Source organism: Palaemon carinicauda, chromosome 33 (genome assembly GCF_036898095.1).
Source record: "Palaemon carinicauda isolate YSFRI2023 chromosome 33, ASM3689809v2, whole genome shotgun sequence".
NCBI lineage: Eukaryota > Metazoa > Arthropoda > Malacostraca > Decapoda > Palaemonidae > Palaemon > Palaemon carinicauda.
The window spans coordinates 6624512-6630511 of NC_090757.1; the positions used below are offsets into that span (position 1 = coordinate 6624512).

The window sequence follows — 6000 nt, forward strand, 5'->3', positions numbered from 1 at the left end:
TAGAAAGCATTAAATTCTTTTAAATATTGTAGATTCTGGCATATAAATATTACAAATAAACACCACAAAATAGCAGAATAGCGTGCGTTTATAAGGTAGTTAACAATCAACTAAATGTACATTTGTCGTTTTTCTTGTAATATGTTATGTTTATGGAGTTTTTCAACGTAGGTTGATTGATGCTATTTTTAACTTGGGAATATTCAACCTTTTCAATCAATTGGTTTCTTATTACAATTGCTTAGATTGATAGAAGCCTAGGCCTAGTTTCACTGCTCTATTTTCTATTCGTTCTGTCTTGCAAATTAAAATGCTTATATATATATATATATATATACATATATATGAATATATATATATATATATATATATATATAAATAAATTTATATATATATATATATATATATATATATATATATATATATATAAACACACATAAACAAGGGAATCTTCAGGTTTGAAAATTTGGGAAAAGTTGTTTTGGAAAGGAAAAAAAAATATTTTGTAAAGGAAAAAAAAATATTTTAATAGAATTTTTAAAACTTAATTAAAAACAAAGGGTAGAGAAGTGATGGTTTGTTGTTTTAAGTTGATGAAATAATATTTGTCTTGATAAGAAACAGTTTGGTTGCTTAGATAAGCAACTTTGTTTTGAACATTCAAGGGAGGTAGTGAGTTTGTCAGACAAGGAAAGCAATTTTTGGGTTTTAAGACATACGACGGTTCCTGTTTAAACCGAGCATGGAAATAAATTTCAAGAAGAGACAAAACAGACTAATAAATAAAATGCTCATTTTGATTGGAAAGTTAAATGGACTCGGTTTTAGTGAAGAATAAAAAAAGGCTGGGTTTGAATTGAGGGTAAAAATGCGCTTGGTTTGAATGGAGAATAAAAGAACTTGGTGTGAATCATCATCATCTCCTACGCCTATTGACGCAAAGGGCCTCTGTTAGATTTCGCCAGTCGCCTCTGTCTTGAGTTTTTGATTAATACTTATCCATTCATCATCTCCTAATTCGCTCTTCATAGTCCTCAGCCATGTAGGCCTGGGTCTTCCAACAATTCTAGTGCTTTTATATGAAAGAATTTGATTTGAGGAGGATAAAAGAAGGGACTGTTTTTAATGGAAGGTTGATGGAATTATTTTTTTTAGGAAGAGTAAAAGAAGAGAATGTTTTTCAGGAGGGTAAGAGAAGGAACTATTTTTAAGGAGGGTAAAAGAAGGAACTGTTTTTAAGGAGGTTAAAAGAAGGAACTGTTTTTAAGGAGGGTAAAAGAAGGAACTGTTTTTAAGGAGGGTAAGAGAAGGAACTGTTTTTAAGGAGGGTAAGAGAAGGAACTGTTTTTAAGGAGGGTAAAAGAAGGAACTGTTTTTAAGGAGGGTAAAAGAAGGAACTGTTTTTAAGGAGGGTAAAAGAAGGAACTGTTTTTAATGGAAAGTTAAAGAAATTATTTGTTTTTTTAAGGAGGGTAAAAGAAGGGAATGTTTTTAAGGAGGGTAAGAGAAGGAACTGTTTTTAAGGAGGGTAAAAGAAGGAACTGTTTTTAAGGAGGTTAAAAGAAGGAACTGTTTTTAAGGAGGGTAAGAGAAGGAACGGTTTTTAAGGAGGGTAAAAGAAGGAACTGTTTTTAAGGAGGTTAAAAGAAGGAACTGTTTTTAAGGAGGGTAAGAGAAGGAACTGTTTTTAAGGAGGTTAAAAGAAGGAACTGTTTTTAAGGAGGGTAAGAGAAGGAACTGTTTTTAAGGAGGGTAAAAGAAGGAACTGTTTTTAAGGAGGTTAAAAGAAGGAACTGTTTTTAAGGAGGGTAAAAGAAGGAACTGTTTTTAATGGAAGGTTAAAGAAATTATTTGTTTTTTTATTAAGGAGAGTAAAAGAAGGGAATATTTTTAAGGAGAGTAAGAAAAGGAACTGTTTTTAAGGAGGGTAAAAGGAGGAACTGTTTTTAAGGTGAGTAAAAGAAGGAAGTGTTTTTAAGGAGGGTAAAAGAAGGAATTGTTTTTAATGGAAGGTTAAAGAAATTATTTGTTTTTTAAGTAGGGTAAAAGAAGGGAATGTTATTAAGGAGAGTAAGAAAAGGAACTGTTTTTAAGGTGGGTAAAAGAAGGAACTTTTTTTTAAGGAGGGTAAAAGAAGGAACTGTTTTTAATGGAAGGTTGAAGAAATTATTTGTTTTTTAAGTAGGGTAAAAGAAGGGAATGTTTTTAAGGAGGGTAAAAGAAGGAACTGTTTTTAATGGAAGGTTAAAGAAATTATTTGTTTTTTAAGGAGGGTAAAAGAAGGGAATGTTTTTAAGGAGGGTAAAAGAAGGAACTGTTTTTAAGGAGGGTAAGAGAAGGGAATGTTTTCAAGGAGGGTAAGAGAAGGAACTGTTTTTGAGGAGGGTAAATGAAGTAACTTTTTAAGGAGGGTAAAAGTAGGAACTGTTTTTAATGGAAGGTTTAAGAGATTATTTTTTTTTAAGGAGGGTTAAAGAAGGGAATGTTTTTAAGGAGGGTAAAGGAAGGAACTGTTTTTAAGGAGGGTAAAAGAAGGAACTGTTTTTAAGGAGGGTAAAAGAAGGAAATTTTTAAGGTGGGTAAGAGAAGGGAGTGTTTTTAAGGAAAGTAAAAGAAGGGACTTTTTAAGGAGGGCAAAAGAAGGGACTGATTTTAAGGAAGGTAAAAGAAGGAAATTTTTAAGGAGGGTAAAAGAAGGGACATTTTTTTCAAGGAGGGTAAAAGAAGACAATTTTTAAGGAGGGTAAAAGAAGGGACTTTTTTTAAGGAGGGTAAAAGAAGGAAATTTTTAAGGAGGGTAAAAGAAGGAAATTATTTTTAAGGAGGGTAAAAGAAGACAATTTTTAGGAGGGTAAACGAATGGTATGTTTTAAAGGAGGATAAAAAGAAGGGAATGTTTTTCAAGGAGGGTTAAGGAAGGGGCTGTTTTTAAGGAGGGTAAAAGGAAGGGATGTTTTTAAGGAGGGTAGAAGAAGGGACTTTCTAAGGAGGGTTTTTAAGCAGTGTAAAAAAAGGGAAAATATTGCAGTGTAAAAAAAAGGGAAAATTTTTAAGGCTGGTAAAAGAAGGGTATGTTTTTATTGAGGGCAAAAGAGTAGATTGGTTTGAAAGGAGTGTAAACTCATTTAAAATTCCAGTTCTACTTCTTGATTGCAAATTTACTATTGAAAAGCATTTCGGTTAGTTTCTTCTTCAATGAACCAAGAAATCGACTTATTTGGGAAAGTCTTATGAGTTTCACTGAGATCAATTTACCCTTGGGATATGTTTTAATTCTTTCATTCTAACTTGTTTCGAGTATTGTTCTCCTGTCTAGTCTTCAGCTGTTGACTCATCTTAATTTGTTGGTTAGAACTTTCTGTCTATTGAATTCCTCATTCCTGATGTGGTTATTAATCTAGCACCGTCGTTCAGTTAGTTTTTTGTGCTTGTTGCTTAAGATTTTTCAGAATTCTGGGATTGGATTTGAACTGAGAAGAGAAAGTGATTGGATTTGGTTAGATGATACGAAAGGGCTGGGATTGGAAAGATGATACAAATGGTTCTGGGTTTAGACAGAATATAAAATGACAGGATTTGGACAGAGAGTATAATAGGATTGGCTTTAGACAGAGGATGTAAAGAGATTGGATTTGTACAAATGATATATATGGGTTTGAGTTTGGACAGAAGCTATAAAGGGACTAGATTTGGACAGAGGGTATAAAAGAACTAGGTTTGGATAGAAATGTAAAGGGATTGGGTTTGGACAGGCAATATAAAGGGACTGGATTTGGACAGAATATATAAAGGAATTTTGTTTGAGCAGGATACAAAAAGGACTTGGTTTACACTGCGGGTATTAAGGGAATGAGTTTGGGTTTAGACAGAGGAAACAAAATTACTTAATTGGATAGATGATATATAAGACTGGTTTTGGATAGAGTATATAAAAGGGCTGCTTTATGGAGAGCAAAAAAAAAAAAAGAAAAAGAAAATGGTTTTCTTTAAGGAGGATGAAATAAATGAATTTTTTTTTACTGGAGAAAAAAAAAATCAAGCTTTTACTTTGTAAAGATAAGAAATATGGTGTGGGGTAGGAGGCATGTACCAAAGAAAATATATATATATTTTTTTCAAAATTACTATGTATAAAAAACATAACGAGAGAGAGAGAGAGAGAGAGAGAGAGAGAGAGAGAGAGAGAGAGAGAGAGAAGACTTTTATTGGTTAACAGTTTGTGTTCATAAAAAAAATTAAGAATTACAATTAGATTAGGGTTCTTTGAACAGCTGTATAAATAGATATTAATTAAAATGTCAGGGTTTTCGAAAAAGGAGAAATTCTGAAGAAAGTCAAGCCCAGAAGTATCATAGCAACCACGCCTTGTACATTTACCCCAGGGATGATTATTATTCTTTTTATTTTATAATTTTTTTATAATCTCTATTCGATGACTCGGTTCATCCGAGCAGGATGTCCGTTTAACTGTAAATTATTAGTTTTGTAAAAGAAGTGCAGGTTAAGTTATATATATATATATATATATTATATATATATATATATATATATATACATATATGTATATACATATATATATAAATATACACACACACACATATATATATGTATATATATATATATATATATATGTATATACATATATATATAAATATACACACACACATATATATATATATATATATATATGTGTGTGTATGTATGTATGCATGAGTGTGTGTGTGTATAATCTTGGTAGTTTTAAATTTGACTTAACAATAAATCACTGAAGTTTTCTAAAATAATTTAAGTTTAATTTTTCAAGTTCAAGTTTATTTGTTGTCTGCATTTTCACATGTTTTTAACTAGACATACAAGTAACTCCTTAATCATTACACAATATTTGTAAATACTTTGTAAATTAGAAAAGGCAGAGGGTATTTGAATCTATCTTTTTCATATGAACGCGAGATATGAGAGTATATACTCTTTAGTTTCTTTTTCTTATTTCTTTATTCTGCGAATTGGTCGATAATAATCCTAGACACGCAGGCACGTGGTTAAAGGGTTTGTGAAGCGTCATCATCAGCAAAGCTGTACTAGTCAGGGCCACTCATACTTGGTTGTTTGCTGTTAGCGATCAGACTAAAGTCTTCCGCCATCATCAAAATGCAGTGGCCAGCGTTATGATGAAAATGACCAAACCTCAAATACGACAGCTGTATTTGTTGTATATGTATATATATATATATATATATGTATGTATATGTATATATAACACACACACACACACACACATATATATATATATATATATATGTATATATACACACATATATATATATATATATATATGTATATGTATATAACACACACACACACACACACACACATATATATATATATATATATATATACAAACCCACACACATACACATATATATAAGTATATATATACACAAGTACAAATATAAGTAATATATATAAGTGTCTTAAGGTCTTTTGAATTTAGATTAAAGGAACACATTTGCCTCTCTCTCTCTCTCTCTCTCTCTCTCTCTCTCTATATATATATATATATATACATATATGTATCTATATATATATACATATATGTATCTATATATATATATATATATATTATATATATATATATATATATATATATGACACTTATACAGCCTAGTAGCAACAACAACAGACAAAAATCAGAGAAGAAATCCAGAGAGGAAACAAAAGACATTGAAATATAAATGATCCCGGAAGACTAAATGGCCCCGGATCTCCTGCTGGTCTTTTTGAATTTCGAAAAACAGAATTTCTGATATTATTGCTTTTACTACTACTACTACTTAGGGAGGAGGTGGACACCCCCTCTTCTTAACCCCCTTCCCCTTAAGCCCCTTCCCTTTAATCCCCTTCCCTAACTCCTTCCCCTTAACTCCCTCCCCTAATCCCCCTCCCCTTAAACCACTCCCCTTAAGCCCCTTTTGCCTTCCCCTCAACCCTCTTCCTCTTAAC

The 6000-nt window shown here is 31.5% G+C and overlaps 1 protein-coding gene across 2 annotated transcripts in view; it reads left to right on the forward strand.

Annotated features, from left to right (window-relative positions):
- Window positions 1-6000, forward strand: part of LOC137625832 (protein SpAN-like) — a 301309-nt gene that overhangs the window by 1254 nt on the left and 294055 nt on the right. The window lies entirely within an intron of this gene.